General features: G+C 44.0%; 7 non-coding genes across 7 annotated transcripts; 4 read left to right on the top strand and 3 right to left on the bottom strand.

The window, feature by feature from the left end:
* The first annotated feature begins 11,466 nt into the window (after window positions 1-11,466).
* Window positions 11,467-11,548, top strand: trnal-aag (transfer RNA leucine (anticodon AAG)). The gene has a single exon. It is a non-coding gene; the product is annotated as a tRNA-Leu (tRNA).
* A 2,763-nt stretch (window positions 11,549-14,311) lies between these two features.
* Window positions 14,312-14,393, top strand: trnal-aag (transfer RNA leucine (anticodon AAG)). Its single transcript has one exon. It is a non-coding gene; the product is annotated as a tRNA-Leu (tRNA).
* A 967-nt stretch (window positions 14,394-15,360) lies between these two features.
* trnat-agu (transfer RNA threonine (anticodon AGU)) lies at window positions 15,361-15,434 on the bottom strand. The gene has a single exon. It is a non-coding gene; the product is annotated as a tRNA-Thr (tRNA).
* A 1,678-nt stretch (window positions 15,435-17,112) lies between these two features.
* Window positions 17,113-17,194, top strand: trnal-aag (transfer RNA leucine (anticodon AAG)). Its single transcript has one exon. It is a non-coding gene; the product is annotated as a tRNA-Leu (tRNA).
* Window positions 17,195-18,205: 1,011 nt separating this feature from the next.
* Window positions 18,206-18,279, bottom strand: trnaa-agc (transfer RNA alanine (anticodon AGC)). Its single transcript has one exon. It is a non-coding gene; the product is annotated as a tRNA-Ala (tRNA).
* A 1,678-nt stretch (window positions 18,280-19,957) lies between these two features.
* On the top strand, window positions 19,958-20,039 carry trnal-aag (transfer RNA leucine (anticodon AAG)). The gene has a single exon. It is a non-coding gene; the product is annotated as a tRNA-Leu (tRNA).
* A 1,011-nt stretch (window positions 20,040-21,050) lies between these two features.
* On the bottom strand, window positions 21,051-21,124 carry trnat-agu (transfer RNA threonine (anticodon AGU)). The gene has a single exon. It is a non-coding gene; the product is annotated as a tRNA-Thr (tRNA).
* Window positions 21,125-21,321: the final 197 nt, after the last annotated feature.

Below are 21,321 nucleotides of genomic sequence, written 5' to 3'. Positions count from 1 at the left end.
TGGTCAGCATTCTCCTCTCAGCCACCATCTCCAGGGGGTCAAGACTCAGCCCCAACACAGAGCCAGCCTTCTTGGTGAGTTTATTGAGCCTATTTGCATCTCTAGTCATGATGCTGCTGCCCCAGCACACAACAGCGTAGAAGAAGGTTGCTTAAGAGGAAGGTTACGAGTAGATAACCAAACAAACTGACCACGTCGAAGTCTGGGTGGGATACAACGGCGCCGATCAGTCACCTTCTTCTGCTGAGCTGAGGTGCGAAGAAGGGTGGCTTTGGCCTTCCTCCAGAAGGTCTTCAGGTTAGAGATGTAGTCCTGAACCGAAGGTACCTCTGTGTTGGGATGGGAGTCAGGGATAAGAGGAGGCTGATAACCTAAAGCACACTTAAAGGGAGACATGCCAGTAGATGTGGTATACAAAGAATTGTGTGCATACTCTGCCCATGGGAGCAAGGACACCCAATTATCATGGGTAGAGGAGATATAAGTCCGTAAATAGGTTAGCAGTTCCTGATTCATTCGTTGGCCTGAGGGTGATAAGCTGAGGTAAGTGAGACTGAGGTGCCCAGTGACTTACAGAAGGCCCTCCAAAATCGGGAGACAAACTGAGGGCCCCTATCAGAAACAATATCCTTAGGGATGCCATGCAGTCGGAAGATATGTTGTACAAACAATTCTGCTAGTTCTCGAGCAGTAGGTAAGGATGGTAGTAGAATAAAATGGGTAGATTTGGAAAAACGGTCTACCACCACCATAATAGTCGTGTGTCCATGGCTGGGTGGAAGGTCAGTAATAAAATCTACTGAGAGGTGGGTCCAAGGACGGTCCGGGATGGGTAAGGGTTGAAGAAGGCCCGCTGCCCTCATCCGGGAAGACTTCATTTGGGAGCAGATAGAGCAGGCCTGGACATATTCCTTGACATCCTTGGCCATAGTTGGCCACCAGAAGTCTCTGGAGATGAAATCCAAGGTACAGTGGAATCCAGGGTGTCCGGCGAAGCGGGAGTCGTGTCCCCATTGTAAAACTGCCGATCTGACGGAATTAGAGACAAATAACTTGTCCTGAGGGCACTGAGGAGGTACCGTCTGCCCTACCAAGGCTCGTGGGACAATTACCTCAATGTCCCATCTTACCGCTGCCAGGAACTTACCAGACGGGATGATGGGTTCTGGAATCAATTCGGCCTCAGGGGGGTCGTGGATCCGTGAAAGGGCGTCTGCCTTGATGTTCTTGGAACCTGGAGTGTAGGTGATCAAGAAATTAAATCTGGAAAAAAAAAGGGACCACCTTGCCTGGCGAGGACAAAGACGTTTGGCCGACTGCAGATACTCCAGGTTTTTATGATCAGTGTAAATTAAAAAAGGGTGATGAGCACCCTCTAACCAGTGCCTCCATTCCTCCAATGCCAGCTAAATGGCCAAGAGCTCACGGTTACCGACGTCGTAGTTCATTTGGGCAGGGGATAGCTTCTTAGAGAAGAAGGCACAGCGATGAAGAACCTGTTTTTCTCCATGACATTGGGAGAGAACAGCACCCACACCATGGCCAGAAGCATCCACTTCGACCACAAAGGGCAAAGTTGGATCAGGGTGTTTTAGGATGGGGGCTGTAGTGAACAGGTGTTTCAGACGCTGAAATGCATCTTCGGCTTGAGGGGTCCATTTGCCTTGTTTAGGTCCTTTACGGGTCAAAGAGGTTATGGGAGTGACCACCGCGCTGAAGTTTCGAATAAACTTCCTGTAAAAGTTAGCAAAGCCGAGAAATCGTTGAATGTGTTTTAGATTCTTGGGAGTGGGCAAATCAGTAATCGCCGAGACTTTACTCGAATCCATTTCCACCCCCTCCGGCGAGATGACGTACCCTAAAAAGTGAATCCTCGAAGCATGGAAGGTACACTTCTCTAGTTTGACATATAGCTTATTCCTTAATGAGCCGGGAGAGTACTTCTCTGACATGGAGAACATGATCCTGGAAGGAATCAGAAAAAATTAATATGTCATCTAGATAAACCAAGACAAATCTTTGTAGGAGATCACGAAAGATGTCATTAATAAAAGATTGAAACACTGCTGGAGCATTAACCAAACCAAAGGGCATGACCAAATATTTGTAATGTCCATGGGTTGTCATAAATGCCATCTTCCATTCATCCACCTCCCGAATGCGGATTAGGTTATAGGCCCCTCGTAAATCCAGTTTTGTAAAGATCTTGGCTCCATGCACAGACTCAAGAGCTACTGGAATTAGAGGCAAAGGGTACAGATTCTTGATGGTGATCTCATTGAGGCCACGATAGTCGATGCAGGGACGGAGCCCACCATCCTTCTTCTCCACAAAAAAAAAACTGGCACATGCTGGTGAAGTGGATGGACGTATAAGCCCAGCCTTCAGAGAATCTTGTATATAGACTTTCAGGGCCTCAGACTCAGAATTGGAGAGTGGAAAAATACGACCTTTGGGAGGGATAGTACGAGGCAAAAGGTCAATGGCACAATCGTAAGGTCGATGAGGGGGGAGGGCCAAGGCCTCCTGCTCATTAAAGGCTTCCTGTAGATCAGAGTATTGAGGGGGTATGGTAGGAACCCCTGAAGGGGACGTCGCCATGAGTGCAATCTTCACTGGTAGGCGACAGCATTTTCTAATACATCTGGGTCCCCAAGCTACTTTCTCTTTACGGGACCAAGAAATGTGTGGGTCATGCTGCTGTAGCCAAGGAAAGCCTAGCACCAGAGGATGTCTTGGGGTCTCAAGGAGATAAAACCAGATGTCTTCCACATGGGTGGCGCATATCTGCAGGCTTATAATTTCCATTTGCCACCTAATAAGTCCTGGAAATACGGGGGAGCCATCAATAGACTGGACACGAAGGGTGAAGGGTAGTTTCCAAGCTCGAGCGACGGCGGCGTCTATAAAGTTACCCGCCGCCCCTGAGTCTATAAAAGCAAGAAGGGGTCTCCTTTCATTACCCCAGAATAGTGTAGAAAAAATAAAAAATCCTGAGGAAAGGTGAGGGAATTGAGTATTCTCACTCACTTTAGGATTCTGAGAAGGTGGGCGGCGCTTCAAGGATGAGTATGCAGCAGGGCAGGCCGCTTTAAAGTGCCCAAATTTCCCACAGTACAGGCAGCGACCCTCTCTTTGGCGCCTCTCACGTTCTTCAGGGGTTACCCGGGTGCGGGCTATTTCCAAAGGTTGTTCTGAGTCGGCAGATCTGAAAGGTGATAGCCGAGGAGCCTCTAGTATAGGGGACCGAGATCTCTCAGCACTCCTATGACGAATTCTGAGTTCTAATTGCAGTACCTGTGAAATAACTTCCTCCAAGGTATTGCCCAATTGCGGCATATTTACCAGATGGTCCTTAATTTCTTCACTGAGTCCTTGACGGAAAAAAAAAATAAGGACCTCATCGTCCCAGTGAGTCTCTGCTGCTGCTACTTGAAAATCAATAGCATAATCATGTACAGACCGACGGCCTTGATGGATGGAGGAGAGGCGGAAGGCAGAGTCTTGGCCAACTATGGGACGACAAAAAACCCCCTTAAATTGTTCTAAAAAAAAATCATAATCCTGAATTTCAGGAGCCCCGCGATCAAACAGAGCAATAGCCCATTCCAAAGCGCGGCCGGTTAGCCGTGAAACTATGAAGGCGATCTTGTCCTGAGGAGAAAAAAAAGTCTCCGGGTGAAGCCTGAGAACCAGCGCACACTGTGCTAAAAAGCCCCAACATTTCGTAGGGTTGTTGTCAAACCTGTCAGGTGGAGTTAGTGGAAGAGGTCGAGGGGCAGGTGTAGGAGCTGGCGGAGGCGGAGCCGAAGTGGCAGCTCCAGCGTTGCTTCCTCAATTGCCGATGGGCGGCATTGCAGACAGGTGCGCAGAGATCTGTTGGACAGAAGCCTGGAGCTGGAGTAAGGCTTGTCCGTGCTGATCCAAAGCCGAGCGAATCTCCTCTTGCTCCGCTGGGTCCATGTTAAGTGGCTCAGTATTCTGTTATGGGTTCGGTAATAGGGACCGAACCAGTGAGTGAACCCACTTGCAGGAGCGAACAAAACCAAGTCGTAATCCGAAAGCAAACCATAATCGTAGGAACGAGCCGAGAGTCCAGGGGAAGCCAGAAATCCGAAAGGGAACGAGTACCGAAGCCGAAGCGAGATCTGAAGTCGTAGTCCGTAGAGCAATCCAAGAATCCAGGGGTAGCCAGTAATCCAAACAGAGCGAAAGTAACCAATCCAAGCCGAGATCCGAAAAGCCGAAGTCCAAAGGGAAAAACCGCAAACCGAAAGCCAAGACGAACACAGAGTAGAAGTAGCGCAACCAGGAAGCTCGAAAGGGAAAACCAATACTGAGCAATGAGGTAGGGAAGGACAGGTGTTTAAGTAGGATGAGACGGGGGTGTGGTGTTGAATGGGAAAACTGATAGGTGAACTGATGGATAGGGGCTACGCCTACTTCTGCCTCCTCCGTTGCCGGGAGGCAGGGATCGTAACACTAATGAGTTTTATTGCCCTTGACATCTAACTTACTCCAGCCCCCCTTGTGGAAACAACCCCTAATTACTGTTCATGAGCTCCTGGCCACACTTGTTCCCAGTGGAACCAACCTGGAGCAGCAGAACAGAGGTTTTTGTTTCTTTAAGTTGTCTGCTGTTGTAAAACAAGTCATCCCTTAGGAATAAAAACTCTCCCTCTAGTCTGGTTGCTATCTCCTTTATTTGCCCTATATTCCCAGGGCAAAGCAGCTGAGTGATCCAAAGCTGAACTGCAAGGAGCTGAATTTCACACTGGGTTACAACAGACCCTGGTGGGAGAATGGGCAGGAGAGGGCCGGTTGTGCTCCTGAACTAGTCCCCTCCTCTCCTACTCTCGTATTTGCATCACAGTCTATAAACTCCAGGCCTATTGCTTTTCTTCCAGTTCATTTTTTTTAATACAGCTCATGCATTATGTATACTCTTGTGAAGTATCAAGAAAGCACTCTTATCTTTATTTCACGTACAGTATACAACAGACTGCTTGATAGTAACCACAACTCCAATAACTTTAACTAGAGGAAGAAACCCAGCTTCTGCTCAAAAGGAAAAAAAACATTGAAATCATAAATCTCCAACACTGGCTGGAGACTCTGTGTGTCCGTGCTCAACGGTTATATAGGACAGGACTCAGCGCGCAGCAGGTGCGGCTCATTGCTCTACGCTCCCCGTGCGGAATGCACGTCTCCTCCTTCCAGACTCGTAACACCGCTGCATACTGTACATCCCTCTTAAATCCCAGAAACACAGAAACTCCGGGGTTTCTGTGAGTCAGTACTGGGTTTCTCTGTTCGAGGTTACAAGCAGAAACCAAAAAAGCGCTGAAAGCAGGAAGTTATTTCTGTTCGTAGGCATAAACGTGTAAAAATACATTTTCTGATTCCTAAAACCCTAATAAAATCCATCTAAGTCTCCCTTTCGTTCCCAATGCACATAACTGAATATAAACCAGTCAAGTTCAGGTACTTTTCTGATGTACAGTATCTGAATAGTTCTGGCGCGGCTGTTGTAACAAAGATACTTACGAACTTTTTTTTCATACGAGCTCTTGCTGTTTTTAAAATGAATATTTTTTTGAATTCGCTAAATCACACGAAACACCAGCATCACTTATCGTAAGCATCTGACCAATTACATTGCTGAATGTTAAACCCATTTAGTCTTATATTTATTTATTTTATTTATTTATTTATTTTTATTTATTTTTAACTTGTTTTATTTTTTTTTAAATTACACACCTGTTAATGTAGTCCGGATCGCGGTCACCGAGGACCACTCCTGTCTCCCCAGGTGACACTTTTTATTTTTAAGATAAACGCGAGATAAACGTTTGTTTGAAACCGCTCCACAAATTTTCTCACATGCACATATTCTCCAATATCACCACAACAAAACCATAAAGTTTGTTTCCACAGACATGACACTATTATGCAATAAACCAATAAATTAATGAACTAGCAGAATCCCAAAACACATGGCAACCCGGCAAGCACAGCATGTCAATATCATACATTTTTACCAACAAAACCGCAAAAGCAAAAACCAGCAAATATATATATATATCCCATGTTTTTACCTTATTCTGGAGCATGATATATATCCAAAATAACCCAGACTAGTTTATCTCAAGAGCTAGAGACTAGTAAACGTTACTGATTACGTAGTAAATGTTTGAAGAACGAGCGCCAGAAATAAGGCGATTTGATTGGTAAAAACCGCTGTCATTCTTTGTATTTTCAGGCATTCAGAGCCCTTAGGGGGTGAGACTTCCTCTAGAAGCTTCAGGCTGCATTTTTAGCTGTCAATCATTGACTCAGAAGGGATAATCAATCAGTTTTTTATCAGTTTCTTATCAGTGCTCCTTTTTTTCACACCAGAAGGCAACTCTGAGGTTTTTTTTCATTGCATAACAGCAGATAAAGGCTCTCTAGCAGTGTCTTAAGGTTTTTATAGCAATTGCAATGGTTTTTATTCTTATTATTTTCAATATTTTTATGATTTTTTATTATAGGCGTGAAATTTCATTCCAGGTCCAGTCTTCACAAAACATGATGTAGAATTTTTTCTAATTGATCAATTTGTCCCAAATTTTATCCAAGCTAGAAGCCACCTAGAACAAGGTTTTCAAATCATTCCCAGGCCCTTGACATGCATATAGTTGAAAAATCTGACATCTGAAGACCAAAAAAAAAAATGTTCGCCAGCTTTTTTTTTTTTTCATATGTTTGTCTGCTGAGTGGACACATTAAGAAATACAAGACATTTGACTATTCACACTCAAAGCCATGGGGGCTAGCTTCAATTTAAGACCTGAACCAGGCTCCTGCTATGTTCTGCTGCAGAGATATAACAAATGTTTAAGGGGGAGGAAATTCCAGGCAGACATTGGCTAAATATGTCACTGGTAGTAAAAGGTTAAGTATTCTTGCCATTTTTAGCATATTGTAAGTGGATTTTTTGCAAACATTTTATTTTTTAAATCACATGAAACACAATCAACCCATTGTAACTTCACATTGATAATTCCTGAGCTTTATAACTGTGTATTATTTCTTTTTACCTTGTTTTAATATTTTTTATTATTTTTGCATTTTACAGAGCTTTTTAATATATTGTGAGCATTTTAGTGTCATTTTAAAATAGGACGATCAATGGTCCTGACTTTTAAACCTGTATTTATTCTGACATTATTCTCTCCACCTGCAGATGAGGGAGGTATTTGATTTTAAATTTGTTGATTTGGGGGGAAAATATACATTCATTTCCTTGTATGTATCACCAGTGGGAAACTTGGCATTTTTGGATGAATTGCAATCTTTACTGCAAGGCCTTCAGACTGATATAGAAATGACTGGAGATTTAAATGACACATTTGATAAATCAGACAGGAACTGCATAACATCTAAAATGGCAAAACCCTCTAAAGTACTGAAAAATTTCCGACACTTTCATAATAAATAAAATTTAATTTAAAGCATAAAATTTGCTTTAAAAAGAAAACCACAATTTGTACGATATCATATTTCAATATCGACATTCAGATGAAGAATTTGAGGATTTGAATATCATTGAAGAGTACATCGATTTTGGGACAATGTTTGCATCTGAATAATCCTTCCTCCTGGAAAGAAGGAAAAAAAAAGTTTTGAGTCTCAGTCTTCAGGATCCCCCCCAAAAAACGTGCAAATTTGTTTCCGATGTATTTTGGATAAGATATAACTCTCATAGAAGATACATTTTATCAGTTGAATGCAGTCGATACTTTCGACTTTTTATATGATGATAGGACCTACATTTAGGGCTCAGTACTGATAACACTGCTGCTATTGATGGAGTAGAAATATCTGGCAGTTTTTTTTTTCTGAGGCAAGAGGTCCTAGAACACCTCCTATAAAAATGTTAAGATTCAGAGCAAGAAATATTTTTCCACCTCACCTAATGCTATTGCATTAACGAGGCTGAAGTTGGCTTCTTATTCGCCAGCTGCTGCTTTGCGTTTTTCGTTCCATATTAAATGCTGCTGCTGTGATGTTATGTCGTCTTTCGCCTGTAGATGGCTCTCTACAGTCATTTTTAAAAATACTTATCCCGATGTATTACTGTATATTTCCTCAGTAAAGGGGAATATGTAAGTAGAGACTGTCCAAATTGCATTTTTGTATGAAACACATTTCAGAAACACAACTCACAATAAAACAAACTGGCATGTTATACCACGAGTAAATAAGACAAAGGCAAAACGTAAATTCACCGGCACTTCCTGCATATTTTCCACGACCTTGCCTTCTGATCATAAAAAGACTCAAACTCTTGCATTTTACAAGAAATTTTAATATAGCAGTTTTAAATTGGACATTTAGAACATGGTATATGAGACTATATGGTTAACTGAGGATGAGCAGAGGGTGATCGAACCTACCTCCTGGTTATAAAAATGTCTAAAAATTCTGACACAGATGTATGAGAGACAATGGAAAAGACTATAAAAATCCTGAACTTCAGGACATTGTACTGTACCGTTTTTTAAATACAACCCTCTGAACATGGCATGAGAGAATACATTGTCAAATGGTAAATGCAATGTTTGCTATATTTCTAGGGCCCTCCCTCCTGATTTTAAAATCGTCTCATATTTCTGACATCAAGGTGTGAGACACAATATAACAGACTGTCAAATTCCTGAACTTCAGGACATTTTATGATACCATTTTAAAAATATGACCCTCTGAGCATGGCATGTGAGAAAATGGCATGTGAGAATGCATTGGGAAAAGATGAATGCAATTTCTGCTGAATTGCTATGGCCCTCCCTCCTGATTACAAACTCGTCTCACAATTCTGACACTGAGGTGTGAGACACAATGTAACAGACACTATTAAATTGTGAAGTACAAGAGATTATACTGTTACATTTTTTTTAATATTGACCCTCTGGCATGTGAGGACTAAAAATAGCACACATTCTGCGAATTTGCTTTGTCCCTCCTTCCTCGTTACCAAAACATCTTAGTATACCGACACTAAGGTAAATGTCTCTTAATCCAGAAGTTAAGTTGTCAAAGTATATCGGAGTCAACCGATACTGATCAGGTTCTGCTGATGCTGAGCCCGCAGCCTTCACCATAAGGTCCAATTCCCCAAGCCTGCTGACCTTATATGTCCATCTCTTTGCAGTATAGAATGAAAAAAACTCCAATAGATATCGGCCACTGTTGGCGATTTTCCTTTAAGATGGAGTGTATCACTTTCACTGAGACCGAGAAGTGTTAAGCTGTACATGAGTCTTTGTGGCTCGGTTGTTAACCAAAAGGGTGGTGGTTTGAGACCTCCCTGGGACGCTATGAGCCTTTTAATGAACACACCCTCTTCACTTCATTTCTCCATGGCCGGTCTTGTACCGCAATCAAATACAGAGCCCGTAGGGGGCAGTAAGCCCGCATATATAGCTCACTGTGTATATAATGAAGAAGCGGAGGTTAGTTTCTAATCTGCATGTTGCAGAGCCTTACGCAACTCATACCAACAGTTGGGGTTTGATCCCTGCACGGGCTATTAGTTGAAAGACCATTGTAAATGACGTGTAACAGATTTATCCAGCTGGCTTTTATGTTTCATACTAAATTGCTATCTTGAAACCAAAATCATTAGAAATATGGAACACAACTGTTGTTCCCCATGAAGGAAAGCTGTTTTACACTGACGTCACTCCTTTTTATTTAATCCAGATTTTAAAAACAACTCCGACCTATCAAAGGAAAATGTTACACAAAAGTTGGAAAGCACACTCTGAATCCATCTGTATATTTGATTTCCGCAATCCGTTCAAGGCTGCCTATGTTAATCGTAAGTGTATAGATGAAACATTTAATATATTGTTCAGTTTAAATCAAAATGCTTTACTACTACAAGAGAGAAGTATAGTATGGAGGATGCGACAAATGTGTGATTTCTTGGAAGAAAACTACTTTTCTTTGCGTTCGAAATTAATTCGAAACAATTGACACACAAACCCTTTGTCTTTTTTAAAGAGATTATATCTTTAAACAGACAAATGTATAAAACGTGTTTTTTTTACCTAGAGATTTTGGACAGGGGCGATGTATTACTAGTAGAGGCTGCTGACTAACACTGTACTGTCTGGAGATCAGCTCCATTTGCAATAAAAAAACGTGCGTAACAAAGCTGGAGAGCAGCTGAACTTGTGCTCAGTAGTCAGTATGGTGCTGAGGGTTCAATACTGTCGTTGTTGTATTACCACGAGCTGCACAGGCTCTGAATCAGACCATTTCAATTAGTCTGATCAGTGCAGGACAAGTTAATGTAGAATTATTGCTTTGTCTGTCTCTTGTTTGTATATAAATGGATGTCTCTGATAACTTAATGTTAGTTTTTATTTTAGTTTTACGATGTAGGTCATGCGTTGATATTCCTGATTCAGCTCATGTTCCATAGGAGAGAAGAGATTCCTCCTGTTTCTCGTACAACCATATCAGAAAAGAAGCCCATGTCACCCAGCTCTGATTCAAGATCAAGTTGCATCTTCAACATTTTGTTTTTGTTTCTGATCATAATTTTCTTTAGTTATGATCAATATTGAACTTTTTCTAAGTAAAACAAAACTAATCAAACATGCAGGCAGATTTTTGAAAAGTATTAGGAGTTGATAGGGCGCTCCTTCGGAATAGTCGTCAGAAAATGTGAGAAAAAGAAGTTACGTAAACTCTCACACAGAGCATTAAAGACTGGAATCTGATCATAAAAAAACTAGCTGTCTCCCCGTCGGTAATCAAACCCCGGTTTCCCGCGTGACAGGCTGGGACACAAACAACTTTACTAACTAGGAGCGCTTGCTAGCTATTAGGAGGCATTTACTCTTAAATATGTTACTGTTTTGGGTTTCGACTTTAATTTTCCCGATACCAGTTTTTTACAAAAGTAAAGGCACATGGCACATGTGTGGCACATCACGTCCGAGTTTAGTGACAACTACCTCAGAGATTGTAAGCTGGGTAGTTTCAGATCACTTTTTTTTAAAGGTTCAAGCAAACCCGAATACCTTTGTGTAATCGTTTTTCATAAAGTGTCATTGTATTATAGCATGTGCCCTTAATGATTTTCTTGATACGTTATATGTGCTCTTGTTTGTATTGTATGTAGTTTTGTTGTTCAAATAAAACGTAAAAGATACAACTTTCCGGATGCGGCTGCTGTAAAAATAAAATGACATCAAGGGTGCTGTACGCAGAGGTCTGAAACCTGCTCCACAGAAGATCTTTATCCAGAGGTGTTAAAGAAGTCGAGATCTCGCCATGAGAGGGGAAGCATCTCAGAAAAAGCAGGTGCAGTCGGTTCCACGGTCATAACGCCACTAATTCGGGCGACAAGAGCAAAACCCACCTGGCTTCCTCCAGGCAAGTAATGAGACAAAGAGACAGTGCACAGCGGGTAGCGTGGCCGAGCGGTCTAAGGCGCTGGATTAAGGCTCCAGTCTCTTCGGGGGCGTGGGTTCAAATCCCACCGCTGCCAGGTGCTTCTGTCGAGACCCCCTTTCAGCTGGCTTCAGACGAAAGGGAGGGAACTGCTTTTTGGCAGTCTCTCGAGAAACTAAGCAAAGTGTTTAAAGATACTTTCTCAGCTTGACATCAAGGCACAAAACAAAAACCTTCTTGCGTCCTCTCAACCCAAAAGCGCTTTGCCACTTTTTGCGTTATGCAGGGAACGACGTCTGCCCAGATCACTTTTGTGTCAATGCAAATCGTAGTGTGCCCTCCGTTTTAATGTTGGCTGTGCTGGCGTGCTGCTTCTGTCTGTGAAACTTGAATGTTCTGCTTCTTCACACCAAATCGTCGGCGGGGGTTGAGCTTGTTAAATCTTTGCGCATAGCGCTCCTTTGGAAGTACTTTGTCCAAGTTCAAAAGCGATCGTGGGATTTACTTCATGCGTGCAAAAAGCATGCCTCGCACGACAGATTTAAATGGCGAATGGAGCCTGCTTCTTGCTGTTTTTCCTGTGGTTGCAGTTACAAAGTTGATCGTGCTTTCACATTCTGTTAACAGTATTCACTGGCTGAGCTTTATCAGTTGGTTCGTAAAGGAATCTCTGCTTCGGTTCCAGAAAAGTCATCTGTGGTGTGTTTTTTTCCGTGCCCATGGCAGTCTTTTAAAGCTGGTAGTAGTGGCGGCGAAGTTAATTTTTTATCCTCTTTCAAAGAATAAGGACGGGCTGGGGCGAGCTCCATTTACCACTCTTTCAGCTAACCGCCGAACTCGCGAACTGATTACACTGCAGAGCCACAGGCGCCTCGCTTTTCTCCATTCTCTGGGTCAGGGTGAAAAAAAACTTGCTGGTATTAGCTGGCCTGCTGGGAGCACCTCTTCTTCACTGATAAGCAAGATTTGTGTTTCATCTTTCTCAAGCTGTATAGATTGCTTTCAAAACAAGTTGTTCCCGAAAGGAAACGAACACTTGCATTCACCTGAATTAAAAGGCATGGGATTTGCCCGTAAGGATAAATTCTGTACAGTAAGACAGGAAGAAAGGCACCGCTGGGAATCGGACCCAGGATCTCCTGTTTACTAGGCAGGCGCTTTAGCCAACTAAGCCACAGCACCGGCAAAGTGCTGTCCTTTGACAGCCATTTGGACACGTCTCAACTGCTCTGAGACATCTGCATTCGGTGTGCACCGAGCCTGCTCGCCTTGCAAGTTGCCTCATTTACATGCGATAGCTCCACCACTAAGAGAAAGGATGAGAAATGGCTTTTATCTGGCACTTTTCATGTCAGAGGATCTCAATCTGCTTTCCGTGTACAAGAGGATGTCCAACTCATGTAGCTAAAGACGTAGACGACAGTGCTCCACTGAAATCTTGATCTCACAACCCTCAGCATGACTCCGCTGTGTTCTGCTTTAGACAAAGGGGGGAAAAGACTTCTTTCATCACACGTTTTGCACTGTTTACGGTGTTTGCAGTGCTCTTTCTTAAATGAAAACCAGGAATCGGCACCATATGAGGTGAGACTAGATAATATTGGATCAAGTAGCCTCGCCATTCCATGCGTGACGTGCGCAAAGTGTAATTCCTGTCTTTATAGTGTGCTTGTTAGAGACTAAGCTGGCACCCAGAGCGCTTTAAATCCGGGAGTCAGCAGCCCAAAACAATAGAGCTTCCTTCGTCTATGTTTTTTGCGTGAAGGGGGAAACCATGCGTGTGCTGCAAACGATCTTAGTATCGAAGTGCCATCCCACATAACCGATCCGAACAATCTGCTTTACAGAGGAGCACTGCCGGAGCTTATCGTTGGCAAACTGAAGACCAGGCTGACCTCTTCTATGACTCTTGAACACTGAGTCTCAAGGTTGTGAATTCAAGCTCCACGCTGGCGGGAAATTCCATAGGTAATGATCACATTTTCTTGCATGCTAATCAAAAGAAATATTAAGAAACTTTTCCCGATACCAGTTTTTTACAAAAGTAAAGGCACACGGCACATGTGTGCCACATCACGTCCGAGTTTAGTGACAACTACCTCAGAGATTGTAAGCTGGGTAGTTTCAGATCAGATCACTTTTTGTATCAAAGGTTCAAGCAAACCCGAATACTTTTGCAAGAGACATTTCAGAATCCCAGTCAAATCCAGTACGATTGCTGGATCCTTTGAATTCGACTGAACTATAGCACGGATCTGCAGTCCACCATTAGAATACTGTGGGTGTGCTGTATAAGCCATACCGCCCAAAATAGTTCTAAAGCAGGAGAAGCATCCTCGTTTAGGAATGTGGTATAAAGTGAAATGGTCTGGGAAGAGTCCTACGTTTGAACAGTTCAAAATAGACGTCAAGGGGTATTTACGGACTCTTTCGAAATGTAAGAACAAGCTGTGCGGACCTTATCTTTATTTACCTTGTGTAATCGTTTTTCATAAAGTGTAATTGTATTATAGCATGTGCCCCTGACGATTTTCTTGATACGTTATATGTGCTCTTGTTTGTATTGTATGTAGTTTTGTTGTTCAAATAAAACGTAAAAAACACAACTTTCCGGATGCGGCTGCTGTAAAAATAAAATGACATCAAGGGTGCTGTACGCAGAGGTCTGAAACCTGCTCCACAGAAGATCTTTATCCAGAGGTGTTAAAGAAGTCGAGATCTCGCCATGAGAGGGGAAGCATCTCAGAAAAAGCAGGTGCAGTCGGTTCCACGGTCATAACGCCACTAAGTCGGGCGACAAGAGCAAAACCCACCCGGCTTCCTCCGGGCAAGTAATGAGACAAGGAGACAACGCACAGCGGGTAGCGTGGCCGAGCGGTCTAAGGCGCTGGATTAAGGCTCCAGTCTCTTCGGGGGCGTGGGTTCGAATCCCACCGCTGCCAGGTGCTTCTGTCGAGACCCCCTTTCAGCTGGCTTCAGACGAAAGGGAGGGAACTGCTTTTTGGCAGTCTCTCGAGAAACTAAGCAAAGTGTTTAAAGATACTTTCTCAGCTTGACATCAAGGCACAAAACAAAAACCTTCTTGCGTCCTCTCAACCCAAAAGCGCTTTGCCACTTTTTGCGTTATGCAGGGAACGACGTCTGCCCAGATCAATTTTGTGTCAATGCAAATCGTAGTGTGCCCTCCGTTTTAATGTTGGCTGTGCTGGCGTGCTGCTTCTGTCTGTGAAACTTGAATGTTCTGCTTCTTCACACCAAATCATCGGCGGGGGTTGAGCTTGTTAAATCTTTGCGCATAGCGCTCCTTTGGAAGTACTTTGTTCAAGTTCAAAAGCATGCCTCGCACGACAGATTTAAATGGGGAATGGAGCCTGCTTCTTGCTGTTTTTCCTGTGGTTGCAGTTACAAAGTTGATCGTGCTTTCACATTCTGTTAACAGTATTCACTGGCTGAGCTTTATCAGTTGGTTCGTAAAGGAATCTCTGCTTCGGTCATCTGTGGTGTGTTTTTTTCCGTGCCCATGGCAGTCTTTTAAAGCTGGTAGTAGTGGCGGCGAAGTTAATTTTTTATCCTCTTTAAAAGAATAAGGACGGGCTGGGGCGAGCTCCATTTACCACTCTTTCAGCTAACCGCCGAACTCCCGAACTGATTACACTGCAGAGCCACAGGCGCCTCGCTTTTCTCCATTCTCTGGGTCAGGGTGAAAAAAAACTTGCTGGTATTAGCTGGCCTGCTGGGAGCACCTCTTCTTCACTGATAAGCAAGATTTGTGTTTCATCTTTCTCAAGCTGTATAGATTTCTTTCAAAACAAGTTGTTCCAGAAAGGAAACGAACACTTGCATTCACCTGAATTAAAAGGCATGGGATTTGCCCGTAAGGATAAATTCTGTACAGTAAGACAGGAAGAAAGGCACCGCTGGGAATCGGACCCAGGATCTCCTGTTTACTAGACAGGCGCTTTAGCCAACTAAGCCACGGCGCCGGCAAAGTGCTGTCCTTTGACAGCCACATGGACACGTCTCAACTGCTCTGAGACATCTGCATTCGGTGTGCACCGAGCCTGCTCGCCTTGCAAGTTTCCTCATTTACATGCGATAGCTCCACCACTAAGAGAAAGGATGAGAAATGGCTTTTATCTGGCACTTTTCATGTCAGAGGATCTCAATCTGCTTTCCGTGTACAAGAGGATGTCCAACTCATGTAGCTAAAGACGTAGACGACAGTGCTCCACTGAAATCTTGATCTCACAACCCTCGGCATGACTCCGCTGTGTTCTGCTTTAGACAAAGGGGGGAAAAGACTTCTTTCATCACACGTTTTGCACTGTTTACGGTGTTCGCAGTGCTCTTTCTTAAATGAAAACCAGGAATCGGCACCATATGAGGTGAGACTAGATAATATTGGATCAAGTAGCCTCGCCATTCCATGCGTGACGTGCGCAAAGTGTAATTCCTGTCTTTATAGTGTGCTTGTTAGAGACTAAGCTGGCACCCAGAGCGCTTTAAATCCGGGAGTCAGCAGCCCAAGACAATAGAGCTTCCTTCGTCTATGTTTTTTGCGTGAAGGGGGAAACCATGCGTGTGCTGCAAACGATCTTAGTATCGAAGTGCCCTCCCACATAACCGATCCGAACAATCTGCTTTACAGAGGAGCACTGCCGGAGCTTATCGTTGGCAAACTGAAGACCAGGCTGACCTCTTCTGTGACTCTTGAACACTGAGTCTCAAGGTTGTGAATTCAAGCTCCACGCTGGCGGGAAATTCCATAGGTAATGATCACATTTTCTTGCATGCTAATCAAAAGAAATATTAAGAAACTTTTCCCGATACCAGTTTTTTACAAAAGTAAAGGCACACGGCACATGTGTGCCACATCACGTCCGAGTTTAGTGACAACTACCTCAGAGATTGTAAGCTGGGTAGTTTCAGATCAGATCACTTTTTGTATCAAAGGTTCAAGCAAACCCGAATACTTTTGCAAGAGACATTTCAGAATCCCAGTCAAATCCAGTACGATTGCTGGATCCTTTGAATTCGACTGAACTATAGCACAGATCTGCAGTCCACCATTAGAATACTGTGGGTGTGCTGTATAAGCCATACCGCCCAAAATAGTTCTAAAGCAGGAGAAGCATCCTCGTTTAGGAATGTGGTATAAAGTGAAATGGTCTGGGAAGAGTCCTACGTTTGAACAGTTCAAAATAGACGTCAAGGGGTATTTACGGACTCTTTCGAAATGTAAGAACAAGCTGTGCGGACCTTATCTTTATTTACCTTGTGTAATCGTTTTTCATAAAGTGTAATTGTATTATAGCATGTGCCCCTGACGATTTTCTTGATACGTTATATGTGCTCTTGTTTGTATTGTATGTAGTTTTGTTGTTCAAATAAAACGTAAAAGACACAACTTTCCGGACGCGGCTGCTGTAAAAATAAAATGACATCAAGGGTGCTGTACGCAGAGGTCTGAAACCTGCTCCACAGAAGATCTTTATCCAGAGGTGTTAAAGAAGTCGAGATCTCGCCATGAGAGGGGAAGCATCTCAGAAAAAGCAGGTGCAGTCGGTTCCACGGTCATAACGCCACTAAGTCGGGCGACAAGAGCAAAACCCAGCCGGCTTCATCCGGGCAAGTAATGAGACAAAGAGACAACACACAGCGGGTAGCGTGGCCGAGCGGTCTAAGGCGCTGGATTAAGGCTCCAGTCTCTTCGGGGGCGTGGGTTCGAATCCCACCGCTGCCAGGTGCTTCTGTCGAGACCCCCTTTCAGCTGGCTTCAGACGAAAGGGAGGGAACTGCTTTTTGGCAGTCTCTCGAGAAACTAAGCAAAGTGTTTAAAGATACTTTCTCAGCTTGACATCAAGGCACAAAACAAAAACCTTCTTGCGTCCTCTCAACCCAAAAGCGCTTTGCCACTTTTTGCGTTATGCAGGGAACGACGTCTGCCCAGATCACTTTTGTGTCAATGCAAATCGTAGTGTGCCCTCCGTTTTAATGTTGGCTGTGCTGGGTGCTGCTTCTGTCTGTGAAACTTGAATGTTCTGCTTCTTCACACCAAATCATCGGCGGGGGTTGAGCTTGTTAAATCTTTGCGCATAGCGCTCCTTTGGAAGTACTTTGTCCAAGTTCAAAAGCGATCGTGGGATTTACTTCATGCGTGCCAAAAAGCATGCCTTGCACGACAGATTTAAATGGGGAATGGAGCCTGCTTCTTGCTGTTTTTCCTGTGGTTGCAGTTACAAAGTTGATCGTGCTTTCACATTCTGTTAACAGTATTCACTGGCTGAGCTTTATCAGTTGGTTCGTAAAGGAATCTCTGCTTCGGTTCCAGAAAAGTCATCTGTGGTGTGTTTTTTTCCGTGCCCATGGCAGTCTTTTAAAGCTGGTAGTAGTGGCGGCGAAGTTATTTTTTTATCCTCTTTAAAAGAATAAGGACGGGCTGGGGCGAGCTCCATTTACCACTCTTTCAGCTAACCGCCGAACTCCCGAACTGATTACACTGCAGAGCCACAGGCGCCTCGCTTTTCTCCATTCTCTGGGTCAGGGTGAAAAAAAACTTGCTGGTATTAGCTGGCCTGCTGGGAGCACCTCTTCTTCACTGATAAGCAAGATTTGTGTTTCATCTTTCTCAAGCTGTATAGATTTCTTTCAAAACAAGTTGTTCCAGAAAGGAAACGAACACTTGCATTCACCTGAATTAAAAGGCATGGGATTTGCCCGTAAGGATAAATTCTGTACAGTAAGACAGGAAGAAAGGCACCGCTGGGAATCGGACCCAGGATCTCCTGTTTGCTAGACAGGCGCTTTAGCCAACTAAGCCACGGCGCCGGCAAAGTGCTGTCCTTTGACAGCCACATGGACACGTCTCAACTGCTCTGAGACATCTGCATTCGGTGTGCACCGAGCCTGCTCGCCTTGCAAGTTTCCTCATTTACATGCGATAGCTCCACCACTAAGAGAAAGGATGAGAAATGGCTTTTATCTGGCACTTTTCATGTCAGAGGATCTCAATCTGCTTTCCGTGTACAAGAGGATGTCCAACTCATGTAGCTAAAGACGTAGACGACAGTGCTCCACTGAAATCTTGATCTCACAACCCTCGGCATGACTCCGCTGTGTTCTGCTTTAGACAAAGGGGGGAAAAGACTTCTTTCATCACACGTTTTGCACTGTTTACGGTGTTCGCAGTGCTCTTTCTTAAATGAAAACCAGGAATCGGCACCATATGAGGTGAGACTAGATAATATTGGATCAAGTAGCCTCGCCATTCCATGCGTGACGTGCGCAAAGTGTAATTCCTGTCTTTATAGTGTGCTTGTTAGAGACTAAGCTGGCACCCAGAGCGCTTTAAATCCGGGAGTCAGCAGCCCAAGACAATAGAGCTTCCTTCGTCTATGTTTTTTGCGTGAAGGGGGAAACCATGCGTGTGCTGCAAACGATCTTAGTATCGAAGTGCCGTCCCACATAACCGATCCGAACAATCTGCTTTACAGAGGAGCACTGCCGGAGCTTATCGTTGGCAAACTGAAGACCAGGCTGACCTCTTCTGTGACTCTTGAACACTGAGTCTCAAGGTTGTGAATTCAAGCTCCGAGCTGGCGGGAAATTCCATAGGTAATGATCACATTTTCTTGCATGCTAATCAAAAGAAATATTAAGAAACTTTTCCCGATACCAGTTTTTTACAAAAGTAAAGGCACACGGCACATGTGTGCCACATCACGTCCGAGTTGAGTGACAACTACCTCAGAGATTGTAAGCTGGGTAGTTTCAGATCAGATCACTTTTTGTATCAAAGGTTCAAGCAAACCCGAATACTTTTGCAAGAGACATTTCAGAATCCCAGTCAAATCCAGTACGATTGCTGGATCCTTTGAATTCGACTGAACTATAGCACAGATCTGCAGTCCACCATTAGAATACTGTGGGTGTGCTGTATAAGCCATACCGCCCAAAATAGTTCTAAAGCAGGAGAAGCATCCTCGTTTAGGAATGTGGTATAAAGTGAAATGGTCTGGGAAGAGTCCTACGTTTGAACAGTTCAAAATAGACGTCAAGGGGTATTTACGGACTCTTTCGAAATGTAAGAACAAGCTGTGCGGACCTTATCTTTATTTACCTTGTGTAATCGTTTTTCATAAAGTGTAATTGTATTATAGCATGTGCCCCTGACGATTTTCTTGATACGTTATATGTGCTCTTGTTTGTATTGTATGTAGTTTTGTTGTTCAAATAAAACGTAAAAGACACAACTTTCCGGACGCGGCTGCTGTAAAAATAAAATGACATCAAGGGTGCTGTACGCAGAGGTCTGAAACCTGCTCCACAGAAGATCTTTATCCAGAGGTGTTAAAGAAGTCGAGATCTCGCCATGAGAGGGGAAGCATCTCAGAAAAAGCAGGTGCAGTCGGTTCCACGGTCATAACGCCACTAAGTCGGGCGACAAGAGCAAAACCCACCCGGCTTCCTCCGGGCAAGTAATGAGACAAAGAGACAACACACAGCGGGTAGCGTGGCCGAGCGGTCTAAGGCGCTGGATTAAGGCTCCAGTCTCTTCGGGGGCATGGGTTCGAATCCCACCGCTGCCAGGTGCTTCTGTCGAGACCCCCTTTCAGCTGGCTTCAGACGAAAGGGAGGGAACTGCTTTTTGGCAGTCTCTCGAGAAACTAAGCAAAGTGTTTAAAGATACTTTCTCAGCTTGACATCAAGGCACAAAACAAAAACCTTCTTGCGTCCTCTCAACCCAAAAGCGCTTTGCCACTTTTTGCGTTATGCAGGGAACGACGTCTGCCCAGATCACTTTTGTGTCAATGCAAATCGTAGTGTGCCCTCCGTTTTAATGTTGGCTGTGCTGGCGTGCTGCTTCTGTCTGTGAAACTTGAATGTTCTGCTTCTTCACACCAAATCATCGGCGGGGGTTGAGCTTGTTAAATCTTTGCGCATAGCGCTCCTTTGGAAGTACTTTGTCCAAGTTCAAAAGCGATCGTGGGATTTACTTCATGCGTGCCAAAAAGCATGCCTTGCACGACAGATTTAAATGGGGAATGGAGCCTGCTTCTTGCTGTTTTTCCTGTGGTTGCAGTTACAAAGTTGATCGTGCTTTCACATTCTGTTAACAGTATTCACTGGCTGAGCTTTATCAGTTGGTTCGTAAAGGAATCTCTGCTTCGGTTCCAGAAAAGTCATCTGTGGTGTGTTTTTTTCCGTGCCCATGGCAGTCTTTTAAAGCTGGTAGTAGTGGCGGCGAAGTTAATTTTTTATCCTCTTTAAAAGAATAAGGACGGGCTGGGGCGAGCTCCATTTACCACTCTTTCAGCTAACCGCCAACTCCCGAACTGATTACACTGCAGAGCCACAGGCGCCTCGCTTTTCTCCATTCTCTGGGTCAGGGTGAAAAAAAACTTGCTGGTATTAGCTGGCCTGCTGGGAGCACCTCTTCTTCACTGATAAGCAAGATTTGTGTTTCATCTTTCTCAAGCTGTATAGATTTCTTTCAAAACAAGTTGTTCCAGAAAGGAAACGAACACTTGCATTCACCTGAATTAAAAGGCATGGGATTTGCCCGTAAGGATAAATTCTGTACAGTAAGACAGGAAGAAAGGCACCGCTGGGAATCGGACCCAGGATCTCCTGTTTACTAGACAGGCGCTTTAGCCAACTAAGCCACGGCGCCGGCAAAGTGCTGTCCTTTGACAGCCACATGGACACGTCTCAACTGCTCTGAGACATCTGCATTCGGTGTGCACCGAGCCTGCTCGCCTTGCAAGTTTCCTCATTTACATGCGATAGCTCCACCACTAAGAGAAAGGATGAGAAATGGCTTTTATCTGGCACTTTTCATGTCAGAGGATCTCAATCTGCTTTCCGTGT

The sequence above is a fragment of the Lepisosteus platostomus genome, chromosome 5 (assembly GCF_059453375.1).
Source record: "Lepisosteus platostomus isolate fLepPlt1 chromosome 5, fLepPlt1.hap1, whole genome shotgun sequence".
NCBI classification, from domain to species: Eukaryota; Metazoa; Chordata; class Actinopteri; order Semionotiformes; family Lepisosteidae; genus Lepisosteus; species Lepisosteus platostomus.
This window is presented reverse-complemented; position numbering and strand designations above follow the sequence as displayed.